This window comes from Spermophilus citellus (genome assembly GCF_964194105.1).
Source record: "Spermophilus citellus genome assembly, chromosome: 7".
Taxonomy (NCBI): Eukaryota; Metazoa; Chordata; class Mammalia; order Rodentia; family Sciuridae; genus Spermophilus; species Spermophilus citellus.
The window spans coordinates 122,158,258-122,171,178 of NC_138188.1; the positions used below are offsets into that span (position 1 = coordinate 122,158,258).

The 12,921-nt window shown below is 39.6% G+C and overlaps 1 protein-coding gene across 8 annotated transcripts in view; it reads left to right on the top strand.

Moving 5' to 3' along the window:
• The first annotated feature begins 1,227 nt into the window (after positions 1–1,227).
• Positions 1,228–12,921, top strand: part of KLHL24 (kelch like family member 24) — a 58,125-nt gene continuing 46,431 nt past the window's right edge. For 5 of the 8 annotated variants that reach the window (XM_081302166.1, XM_081302163.1, XM_081302162.1 and 2 more), the window contains exons 1-2: positions 1,231–1,352; positions 8,226–8,289. The gene's annotated coding sequence lies outside the window, so the exon portion shown is untranslated. Of the gene's footprint in view, positions 1,389–8,225; positions 8,290–12,921 lie in introns of all 8 variants that reach the window. The other 3 variants (XM_081302160.1, XM_081302161.1, XM_081302164.1) reach the window with 3 other exon arrangements.

Below are 12,921 nucleotides of genomic sequence, written 5' to 3' on the forward strand. Positions count from 1 at the left end.
GGATGAGGACATGTATAGTTTTATGCCCCACAGTTTCTGGCACTTAATGTAGGATGTCATGGGCTGGGAATGCCATTCACTTTAGACACTTTGCCCAATCTAGAAGGTATGGTTAAGAAATCCTGGACTTCTGACAAAAGCCAGCCAAGGTAAGGATTCTTAACTACATCAGCCTCTCAGATCTCTGTGGGGACTGGTCAAGCCAGAATGGTAAGCAGTTTTATTTCAGGCCTAGCCAAGAACTCTAGGGAAGTAAAGAAAATCTTTCCTTCTCTAAAATAAGTACTCAACAAATATCAAGACATTTTCATTTTTGATCATTTTAATGAGATACAAAAAAAAGACCTAAAAATACATCTTAAAGACCTGAATACCGACCTTCCATATTATTTTCACCTCTGGTCATTGAACACATCTCCGTATTTAATATAGGTATTAATGAAGTGTATTCATATAGTGTAGAAGAGAGATGACTTATAATTTTGATTTGAGAAACCAAAACCTAGTTAAATGGTTTCAAAATCAGGAGGTTAAAAAAAAAGATTTGCAGAAACAAAAGAACAAAAATAATGCCTCTCAGAGAGAGTCTATCTACCCTGGAAAATAGAGATTTGGGACAACTTTGTTCAACTTGCATGTGCGTTCAAAATAAAAAAAAAAAATAGGCTAAGATTTGATACCAGTGGCATTAATAGATTTACAAAGAAAGGTAGTTTCTCTTGCGCCTTCTAGTGACCAGGGTTTTAGTCCCTTTACCCTTCAGTCCCTCAGATTTTCCAATTATATATCAAAGAGTTAAATTAAAAGATCTTAAGTCTCATAGCTCTAAGCTGTAAGGTTCTGTGAATTCCTGGTGTGTGTGTGGGGGGGGGGGGGTGTTTGTTTTTTGCTTTGTGCCTTGAGACCTGGAAAAGGCTTTGAGGGCAATAAACCGCCGCAGTTTTCTCACCAAGGCTCTTTGCACGTGATGCATTTCCTTCACTGGTCTCTATCTAAAACAAAGTGTTTCAAGTCAGCAGCCCTCGCACTGCGTCTTGCCACTCTGGGCACTGAGTACTCGCTTTATGGTGGAGACTCAGGTGGCGGGGCGGGGCGGGGGGGGTGGGTGTCATCTATGAGGGAAGGAGAACTACAACTCCCAGGGTTCCCCAGGTGGGGACGCCCATCTGATTGGCCAGGGGTCGGTGACGCTCAGTGTTTTGGCCTCAACGGTCACATGTTTCCTTTGTTGTGAGCTGCGGCCGAGACTGGTGTTCTGCGGAGACGCCGGCGCTGGAGAGTGCGTTGCGCCGCCGGCCGCTGAGTGACCGCAGGGCCCGCCGCTGCTGGCCGCTTCCAGCCTTCGCCGAGAGGTACCCGGGGATGACAGCTCCGGGACCGGCCGAAAGGCGAGGAATCGGCCAGAGCCTGGGACCTCGGGGCGGAGGGGCGGCCGAGGTCCTGGCCACCGGGTGTCACGGGTGGGAAGCTTGCGGCGGCCGGCCTCTCAGAGCCAGACTAGGGGTCTGCGGAAGAACTGCGGCTGGGCCTGCAGGGCCCTTTTCTGAGGCGAGGGGCCACCGAGGTGAACCTGGGGGGTCCCCAGCCCCGGCTGGATAGCGTCAACGCTGAGGGAGGGCACCCCCGCCTCCCGGCACTACCGGCCCGGAACTGCCGCGCGGCCTGCGGGGGCGGGGAGGGCAGCCGCGGCTGGGTCGCAGGTGCGGTCACTCCGCCGCCTCGGGGCTGAGCAGCTGGGGGCCGGGCCCTGCACGTCGCAGATGGGCTTCGAACGGGCGTTGCTTTTTTTTTTTTTTTTTTTTTTTTTTAAGCTCTGGAAGCAGTAAGTGCGACGGTCTCAAATCCAGCCTTCCCGTTTGGCAGGGGGGGGGGGGCCGTTTGTCCTATAGGGGAGAACTGACGGGATCAAGGTGGGGTACCCAGGGCTACGGGCCAAAGGAGCCCCGTTAAAACGATTGCGAAATGTGCTCGGCACTGTCACCTGACCGTTACCCCCGCCCCCGCCGCCCGCAAGCCTTTGTTTACCACGCTCGCGACCCGGCCCGCACCGGGAACCCGGCCGTCCCCGGAGAGCCGGGCGGGCGGGGGAGCGGGCGTTCCGCGGGTGGAGTCCCCGCCTCCCCTCCCCACCTTCCCACCACTCCAAGCCTTGGCGTCTTAATTTAGTTCCCAGTGTCCCCGCCCCAAGTTCTCGATACCCAGAGCCAAGACTCTTAAGGCGGCCCGGATTGGCGCCTGCGGCGATTGTGGGTGGGACCCGGCGGCGAGTTCGAGTTTTTGTTGGCGATCGTCACGTCGCTAGGTGGGCCTGCCCTAGTCAGTTCTTCCCGCCCCCTTGAAGGTGATCTGGAGGACGCGCGGGAGCGCGCCCTGGCCGCTGTGGGGCCGGGCGGTGGGGGTGAGGGCGGCGCGCGCCCCCGTGCCGGCCGCCAGGGGCCTCCGTGGTGGCGCTGGCTTCTCGCGGTTTCTGTAGGCGGTTCTGGCCACGCAGCGGACTGCAGCTGCGTCCCGCCCTCCGAGGACCGGAAAATTAGCACCCTGTAACTGCTGTCGCTTTATCTGCCGAGATGATGCAGAGGAAGTCCTGCGAATTTGTTCTTGCCTGTTCTGTAAACAGGGCTTAGATGGCTAAATACAGGGCACGTTTTGGGGGGCTTCGCGGTTACCCCTGAGGCAGTGACTGTTCACAGTTGATTTAAGTGGATATTAATGATTAATTGCTTTTGTTGGCAGCTTCATAAACACCATCTTAGTATTTGCAGCCACAGACCTTTTTAAATCCACCAGCTGGTTGATTTTTATTAGATTTGTAAAATAGATTTAAAATGTACACATTGTCTGTTAAGGCCGTAAATGGTTAGATTTAAAAGATAGCTTTTAAAAAATGATGGTTTGAGGATACGTCCCTGAAAATTAAAGATTCTTATATAACCCTGCTCAAATGAGTTGTTTTCCTCCTTCGGGGAATTCTAGCTCACATCAGTGTTTGAGCTAATTCAGTTTTGAGAAGGGAATTGCAGATGTGTTTGAAAACTGTAAATTAAGATAATAAAATCTGGGAGGCCAGTTTTAACCATAGTGTATTAAAGGTGTTTTTTTTAATCTTTTGAGCAAATAGGGTACTTGGGTTTTAACAGATTTTCTTTTCTGTAAATCTGTAATAGTTCACCCAAGACTTAAATATATTTTTTAAAGAAGAAAGATGGAGCTCTCCTGGGTGAAGCAGGAATTGAATGTGAATCTTTCTTATTGGTTATACATTCTTAACATATTTTTAAAATTCAAGTAGAGATGGCTACATTGGAATGAGCAACTGCTGTGATCCGAACTCCCTCATAAGTAGTGCATGGAAGGCATTTAATATATTTAAACAAGTACAAATGCAACTAACCTTTCTAAAAATTAAAGCCACCACTTGATAAAGACCTTTTTATTTAAACAAAGCCTTATGACTTAGTACCTGAACAGGAAGAAGAAATAGTATCCTGAGTTAGGGCTGTTGTCAACTTTATCTTAAACTTTCCTGTTTTTTGTCCAAGTTGTTAAAATTTTAAACACACACACACACACACACACACACCCTCCTGGATATTGAACCCAGGACCTCCCATGCTAGGTAAGCACTCTACCATAGAGCTACATCCCTAGCCCTTTTTATTTTAAGACAGGGTCTCTAATTGGAGCTAGCCTCCAACTTTTGATCCTCCTGCCTCAGCCTCCGGAATTGCAGGAGATATAGCGTGCCCGTACTGAGCCAGGCTTAATATACTTTTTTTTTAATATTTATTTTTTAGTCATAGGTGAACACAGTATCTTTATTTTATTTTTATATGGTGCTGAGGATCAAACCCAGTGCCTCACGCATGGTAGGCAAGGACTATATCTTTGAGCAACCCCAGCCCCTACTTTTTTTTAACTTCCTTGTTTTTCTGCCATTTCATGAAAACTCAAAGGTCAAGTCTTTGAAAAATAAACACTACAATATATCCCGTTAGTGATATCAGTTGTTTTTGTAAATACTTTCCTCTTATCTGGAAATTTAGGACCTCTTTTTTTTCAATAGTTATTTAAGTATGTTGTACAATGAAAAATGTGAGTAAAATGTAAATATGAAAAATACAACCTATATGATTTTTTTCTTCTGTTATGACAACAAGAAAACATTATACAACAACTGTATGTTTTAAAATCCCTAGCCTTTCTGTCATGAAAAACATAATAAGCAAGGTGCCAGGGTGCATTCTTGTAGCCCTAGCTAATACATAGGCTAGGGTGGGAGGGTCACTTTAGCCTAGGAAATCAAGAGCAGCCTAGGCAGCAGAGTCAGACCCTGGCTAAAAAAGGGGGTTGGGGGAAGGGACATGGAGGAATAGTGAGAGGAAAAAAAGAAATAAGACACAGAAGAAAAATCAATAGCTAAATTTTTTAAAGTGGAGTCTGCCTAAATCACCCAAGAGCTATAATCTTATAGCATTTGGCACATCTTAATACTCAAATTTGTGTTTTAAAATGGCTAGGCTTTGCTCTTTACCGAGGTTTCTAAAAGTTATTTCTTTTAATAATTTGTGTCACCACTAAGGTAAGTAAAAATCACTGTTTGGGGCTAGGGAAGTGGCTCAGTATTAGAGCATTTGCCTGGCACTTGTGAGGCCATGGGTTAGATCCCCAACACTGGAAAAAAATAAAATTACTGATTTACAAGTCTGTCTCTGCTGCCTTTTATATATAAAAAAACTCATTTAGCGTACTCAGATTTCTCAAATTTGTTCAAGTGACAGAGTTTCTGGTAACACCTTGCAGATTTAATTCTAATAAACAACAAAAAAACAGTTTTGCTAAAGAAACCATAACTATGTCATATATATAGTTTTTCAACTTTGTGTGTGTGTAACTGGGGATTGAACCCAGGATGTTCTGCCACTGAACTACATCTTTAGCCCCTTTTATTTTATTTTGAAACAAGGTGTTGCTAAGTTGCCCATGCTGGCTTCCAACTGCCTTAGCCTCCTGAATTGCTGAGATTACAGGTGTTCGCCACCATGCCTGGTAGTTCTTTCAATTTTAAAATTTAAAAAAAAAAAAAACATTTAATACTACATGTCAGCAGGATAAAACCAAATGACATTAAATTTTTGTGTCAGATCTAGTGAGAAACAAGAATAGGCTCAGCAGGTATAATGTCTGATGGTTCAACATCAGACATTAGGGGTTGGGAAGTATTCTCTAGTCAAGTTTTAAGACAGATGAACATGGTAGCACACATCTGTAATTCAAGTGGCTCCAAAGAGTGAGGCAAGAGGATCCCAAGTTGGAGGACAGCCTCAGCAATTTAGCAAGACCTCTCAGCAACTCAGTGAGATCCTGCCTCAAAATTAAAATAAATAAATAAATATAAATATAAATATATATATATATATATATATATATATATATATATATATAAAAATTAATAAAGACTGGAGAAATAACTCAGTGGTAAAGAGCCAGAGCCCATAGGTTCATTCCCCAGTACCAAAAAAAAAAAGAAAGTTTTAAGGCAAGGGAGAGCAACACTTGGGGGAGATTCAGTTTTTTCCTTGTGCCTTTGAAGCCAGTATTCTTTTTAAATTATAGAATCATTGTTTAAGCTTCCTAAATTTTTCACCATCAGACACTTTTTAAATCATTGTTTAAGCTTCCTAAATTTTTCGCCATCAGACACTTTTTAAATTTTTCTCTCACCAAAGTGTATTATTTATCTAAGATTCTAGTTGACATAAAATAATCACTAGTTATATATCTAGCAAAAAACTAAAGATTTTAGTTGGTTTCAGATGTATCTTAAAGGGCTAAATCTGGTCTTGGTGGTTCCATTAAGAAACTGGAAATACTGAAAATTTCTTGAAGACTGGACTTTAAATATTGATTTTGTAAAACTTGCTTTAGGAATCACTTCTCCAGAATAATAACTTTAAATTGAAAATTTAACAGAGCATATTTATAATTTTTAAAAAGTAGTCATCAGGCTAGGCACTGTGATGCATGCCTGTAATCCCAGTGACTCAGGAAGCTGAAGCAGGAGGATTGCAAGTTTGAGGCCAGCCTCAGCAACATAGTGGGCCCCTGTCTCAAAATGTAGCTCAGTGATAAAGTACCCATGGGTTCAATCCTCTGTGCCCCCCCCCCCCAAAAAAAAAGTGGTCATCAAGAGCTGTAAGTAGCTTAATGGTAAAGCAAGTAGTTAGTCACCATATGTGAGTCCCTGGGTTTAATTCCCATCATTGAAAGAAAGAACAGTGGTCATCAAATAACTAAATTAGTTATGAGACACAAGAGTGAAAAAAAAATCTGAAGTTTATAAAAACTGCTTGGTTTTATATAGTATGGCTTCTTTTGAATTACTGTATATTTTCAAAGAAAAATCTCTTCTTAATATTTATCCCTTTTTTTTTAATCTTTATTTTGTTTGTTTTTATGTGGTGCTGAGGATCTAACCCAGTGCCTCACATGTGCGAGGCACGCGCTCTGCCACTGAGCCACAATCCCAGCCCGGTAGTTAACCTTTCTTGTTGCTGCTGTGTTGTTTTTCATCCGTGGTTAAATTTAAGAAAATGGAGTAGTATAGAGCATAGCATGTGGATTCACTACCACAAGTTGTAGGGGCTGTGCTAATCAGGATGTTGTTGGTTTCCTATGTTTTTTGATAGTCTTTAGAAGGCCCTCATTGATCCATACTATCTTTATGGCTGATAGTAACTTCTTTGTTTAGAATTCCTTTATTCTACAGGAAAAAGAATCTTGTTGCATTATAACAATATAATAGATCACTTTTGGTATTAGACTGTACTTTGACCTACTCTGGCCCTTGGCCTTAGAAAGGTCAGTATTACCTACAAGTCCTGCAGAAAATGTCCAGGTGAATTGCCTTGCCCTTTCTACTCTATAAGGTATCATTCTAGACTAGATGAGTCATGAGAAGGCTCTCTTCCAATTTGCACCTGTGTTGTCTGCTAGAGAAATGCTGAGAATTTGAATCTATTTTAGTATCTGTCTTGGAGTTCTTATTTGATTCTGGTCTTAGCCAGCCCTGCAAGGTCTGAAATTGGATCTGAATCCAACATTTGCAATCCCATTGCCAGGCACAGACTAGGGTATCTATAAATGTTTCTGGAATTGACCTGAATCTTTTGATTGACTCAGGATCTAATTGTCTACTTGGAAACACTTTTTTTTTTTAAAAGTAATTACTTGGAAACACTTAGCCCCTGTTTTGACCAAGTTACAATATTCTTTATCAGGGGTGCCTGTCAGACAGACTTGTGAAAATGAGGAAACACACAGGATAACACTCAGACTGGATAAAAAATGTGTATATATGTTTAAGAAAAAATCAGTTGATAGTTTATATTTGGTTTGAGGGTCAACTTTTGAATTTGCCTGAGCTTGTCTAGAATTCACGAGTTCTATTTATAAAAATCTGGGCCTGAAACCAGGGCCACTTGTATTTAAATACTCTTGCTATTCTGTGCACAGCTCAAATTTCTGATATTTTCTCTTTTAAGTATTCCTCACCTTCCCTTCCACCAAATAAATAAATAAATAAATAAAATCAGTGAATTAGTCGGTTGCTATAGGCATTATGTCTGTAAGGTTCAACAAAGCAGAAGAAATGCACATTTACATATCTCAAAAACAATTATTTAATAAACAGATTATATATTAAAATCTTAATTAAGGATTTTAAAATAGTTTTTTTTCATGAATTCTTGAGCTTTTCTCATTGGTTTCATAGTACATAATATATAGTAGCTAAACTGTTTATGTCTGATAATATTGACAGACTGATAATTTTTAATGGCTCCAAACTCAGATAAACATCAATTTCCAGATATTCCTCAAATATTCAAAGCACAATTATCACAGCATATGTAGTTTTTTCATCTCACTGCTACATTTAGCTTCCTGTTGCCTTGAATGTTTGTTTATTCATCTTTTACTCAAGAAATCTTATTGCAGGATAAAATTGTCAGGTAAGGAAGCTGATAAATAAGAAAACTAATCTGTGTATCAAAGAGCATAAAATTATTAATTTGCTTAAGGAAGTGTTTTTCTTATGACTTTCTATGAAAAAGTGAGCTTCCAGTTAGAAACTAAAATCTATTTCAACACATTAGTATATAATGCTAATAACTGTACCTAAATAATTAATATTTGATTTATATGTATCTGTTCTCCATTTATTTTAGGTGTGGCAATTAAAACAACATAAATATTTTGACTGAGGGCTTTGATCAAACAAATGCTAAAAAGGTATATTTGTAATATTTATAAACTATCTAAACATTGTTATTAGAGAATTTAAGCCATTTTCCTTTCTTTAGCCAGTCAAAGTAACAAGGAGCAGTTCTCTCTATTAGATCATAAAGAAAGGCCATGTCACAATTATTTCTGTTGCTAAATATTTAGCCACTCCTTTCTGTTCTTTCCCGAGAGCCTCAGTTCTTCTGCGTTTTTCTCCAGTCTTGGAGATACCAAGATACATTATTTTCACTCATTTTTCTGGGACCTAGGCCAAATACATGTAATTTTATATTTACCTAGCAGTCAGAAAGTAGGTCTGTCACATGAGTTCTACAGCTGAAAATAAATCCTAGAATGTCCTTAACCAGAATAATCTTAAGAAAGGCCACTCTTTTCAAAATGAAGAGTGTAGCTCCAGGAATAAAACTTCTAAAAAAAATGAGGGAAATAAAGAAGGAAATACTAGCTTTTCCTGATAAGTCTTGTAACTTTGTCAGCTAGTGAGTATCTTGACAGTCTGGTCACACTTGTGCCCACTAACATATCTATATACAACTTTCAGTCATTATTTTTCTTTGGAACAAATATGTTCCTACTGTTTTATCCAGAGATTCCTAATTACTTGCTTACTTTTTCCTGGTAAGAAATAATTATGTTTTGATATTGCAGAGTTTTTAGAAGAATTCACTGTGTAATCTTCTGTTTTGTTTGATTAAGTATGAGTTCATTTAAAAAAAAAATTTTAATTGTTGATAGAACTTTATTTTTATTTATTTATATGTGGTGCTGAGACTCAAACCCAGTGCTTCACACATGCTAGGCAAGTGCTCTACCACTGAGCTATAACCTCAGCCCATGAGTTCATTTTTTATAAACCTGGAATCTATATTCAATACATACTTTGATACATGATTAAACTTTTGTTTTCCTTTTTAACCATTTCTGGTTAAAATTAAGTACTTTATTTGAATAAAGTGGAAAGGTTAATAAATTACACCTGGAAGCCCAAAAGATACATTTTGAAATACATCCACATTTCTAAGATGCTTCTGTGCAAATCCTTTACCCTGTCATAAATAGAGTTCTTATTTAGTGTTGTTTTGGAGACTGGTTAATGGAGAGTTCTTAGGAAGTCCAGAGAAAGCAAAAATATCCCCCAAAATCATGAGATAGTAGGCCATAGTGGCTTGAATGGATCTATCTGGTCTATGAGATTGCCTATCTTATATACAAAGTAGTAAACAAGTATCTTATTGCCATTAACCACTTTGTAATCAGGTGATTTTACATGTTCTAATACAGAATTCTCAGTTGGAGAGTAAGACCTCTTTTATCAGTCAATAAATCAAGGAATCATCTATGAGAATAAGGGACCAAAAATAGTAAAAAGACCCTTAACTCAAAGTTTTAATCAGTCTTATAGTAATACTTAATTCACTCAATATGTGCTTTTGTTAGCTTTTTTGCAGCTGTGGCCAAATGACCTGCAAGAACAACATAGAGACAGAAAAGTTTATTTGGTTCTCAGGGTTTTAGAGATGGCCATCTCTATTGCTGTGGGCCCAGAAGGACGTGGCAGAGGAAAACATCTCAGAATATGGCAACAAGGAATCAGAAAGCTCTTCTCACCAAAGGCATGCCCCCATGACCTACCTCCTCCAGCCATGCCCTGCCTGCCTCCAATTAACATCCAGTTAATGCAGTCAAGTGGATTAATGCACTGATTCAGTTAAGGTTCATAACCCAGTCATTTTACCCCTAGACTTTCTTGCATTATCTCATACATGAGCTTTTGGGAGTCACCTCAGTCTAAACCATAACAATATATTGTCACCAAATTTTGATACAGTAAGGTCATCAGACAAAGCAGAATGTCATTTCACATTATTTATCCATGTTAGCCAAAGAGAAATTCTTACAATATACTAATTTGTTTTGATTTCAAACACATTTCATTGAAAGTTATAAAAAAAGAAAACTATAAGAATGGTCAAAAAGTTTTTATTATTGTTAACACCAGTAATCATGCAGCACTGGTCACAGTCACAATAGCTTGTACAAATTGCTTAAACTTGAAATGTAATAAGAATTTAAATAGTATAAAGAATAAGTTCTTGATTTAGACAGCTGACTTGTGGGTATTCAGTCATTATTTGAACTTATATTAGTAAAGCATTAAGATTGAAATATCAATTATATTCCATGTCACCACAGTTTATCATAATTGAAATGTTCCCCAGTTATCACTTGTGATATTACATACTTAAGTTTCAACAACAAAATTAACATTCAGGCACAGGGGGATAGATTTTGGTGTATAGAAGTATCACTGAAGATAACTTTAAATTAAGACCATAATTTATGTATATTCTCCTGCTTAAGATGAAAAGTTCCCTATGGGAACTTGGAATTTGGAAGTGACTCTATGCACTGTACATGGATTTTTAAAAATTTTTATTCTTTTTAGATATTCATGACAGTAGAGTACATTTTTACACATTATACATACATAGAGTATAACTTATTCTAATTAGGATGCCATTCTTACGATTGTATATAATGTGGAGTGTCACTGGTGGCGTATTCATATATGAACATAGGAATGGTATGTCTGATTCATTCTGTCTTTCCTATTCCCATCCCTCCTTCCTTCCCATCGTTCCCCTTTGTCTAATCCACTGAACTTCTATTCTTCCTTTCCCCTACTTAACTGTGTGTTAGCCTCTGCTTATCATGTACATGGATTTTTAAGTTTTAAACCATGTATAAATGTATGTGCACATGAACATGCACACATTTACAAGGGCAACCATAACGCAACTAGTTAGATGACCTACAATGAGGCAAATACGAACTCTATATGTAATCAGTTAGTTGCCGCAGTCTGGCTGGGCACAAATCAGGAGCCACTTGTCAAAAGAAACTAACTTTATTTTTAGAACTACAAAGGCCAAACAAAACAGCTCCTCAGGGAAAACCCCTCAGAGCCCAGCTGCCACCACCGGCTTCCCACAAGCCTCTCACCCCCACACAAACCTCACCACCTCCCACAATCCTCCTGTTCTTGAGGCCGATTGGCTGGGTTGCGTGGGCGGAGCCAAAGAAGTCCCCCAATGAGCAGCTCCGTGGAGGAGCCAATCAGATGTTGCTGGGGCCGCTGTGAGCCAATCATCAGCTGGCAGTCTGAAGGGCAGGGAAACAGCCCAATGAACATCACCGCAGAGGAGCCAATCAGCTAGATGTTGCTGGGGCCGCTGTGAGCCAATCATCAGCTGGCAGTCTGAAGGGCAGGGAAACAGCCCAATGAACATCACCGCAGAGGAGCCAATCAGCTAGATGTTGCTGGGGCCGCTGTGAGCCAATCATCAGCTGGCAGCTGGTTGCTGGCAGCTGGAAGTTTGCTGGGGCCCCTTTGGCTGTGGCTCTCAACAGTTAGTGATAATAAATTTTAAAACTAATCATAAGGTTAGGGGTGTAGCTCAGTGGTAAATGAGTACAAGACCCTGGGTTCAATCCCAAGCACCAAACAAAGGAAATCATAAAATACTTTAAACTCAGATTATCTTTATTCATTTAGGTAATTTTCTCTGTCAAATGGGATAAAGACTAAAGTAAAATAATAATCTTTTCATATAGGATCACATTATTACGATTCAGGGGCAGGATGCTGGTATCTCAAAAGTCCTAAAATGACTGAAAAGTATAATGCTCTTTGGTCTCCTCTAAGAATTCTGGCAAAAAAAAAAAAAAAGCAGGAAGTTCTTGGAAATTTACCAGGTTACACTTGATTAACAGTTAGGATCTGTGACCTAACAAGAATAATTTAGAGAAGAAAAACTTAATTTAGCTCATAGTTTCAAAGGTCTCAGTTCATGGTCCACTAAGTCCATCACTTTGGATCTGAGATGAGGCATAATATCCTAGCCGAAGGACCCAGTGGAGGAAAGCTGGTCAGCTCATGGCAGTCAGGAAGCAGAGAGAAGGAAAGATGCTAGGGAAAAAATATAAACCCCAAAGGTACATCCCCAGTAACCTACTTCCTCTAGCCACACTCTACCTGCCTACACAGTACAGTAGTCCTTTCCAACTATTAATTCATCAAATGATATAACCCACTGATTAGGTTATAACTTTCATAATCTGTTCATTTCACCTCTGAACATTCCTACATTAATAGGAGCTTGGCAGGGGAAGCATCTCATATACAAAGCATAACAGGAGCTAAGAATCTGATGCAACCACAGAGGTTTTATTTGATATATGAATTAAAAAACAAAACAGAAATGTGGAAAGAGAATAAAACAGGATACAGATGATAAATAACATGGAAAAAAAGAGAATATGTAATAGAACAAGTTATTCCTGATTTTGTTACTACATATTTACTTCTTAAGAATTTTTCAAATGTGGTACAATTTAATACATAACAGTATACATAAAACACAGTCTTATATTAAGATTGTGGAACCAACCTAGATGCCCTTCAATAGATGAATGGATAAAAAAAAATGTGGCATTTATACACAATGGAGTATTACTCTGCATTAAGAAATGACAAAATCATAGAATTTGGAGGGAAATGGATGGCATTAGAGCAGATTATGCTAAGCGAAGCTAGCCAATCCTTAAAAAACAAATGCC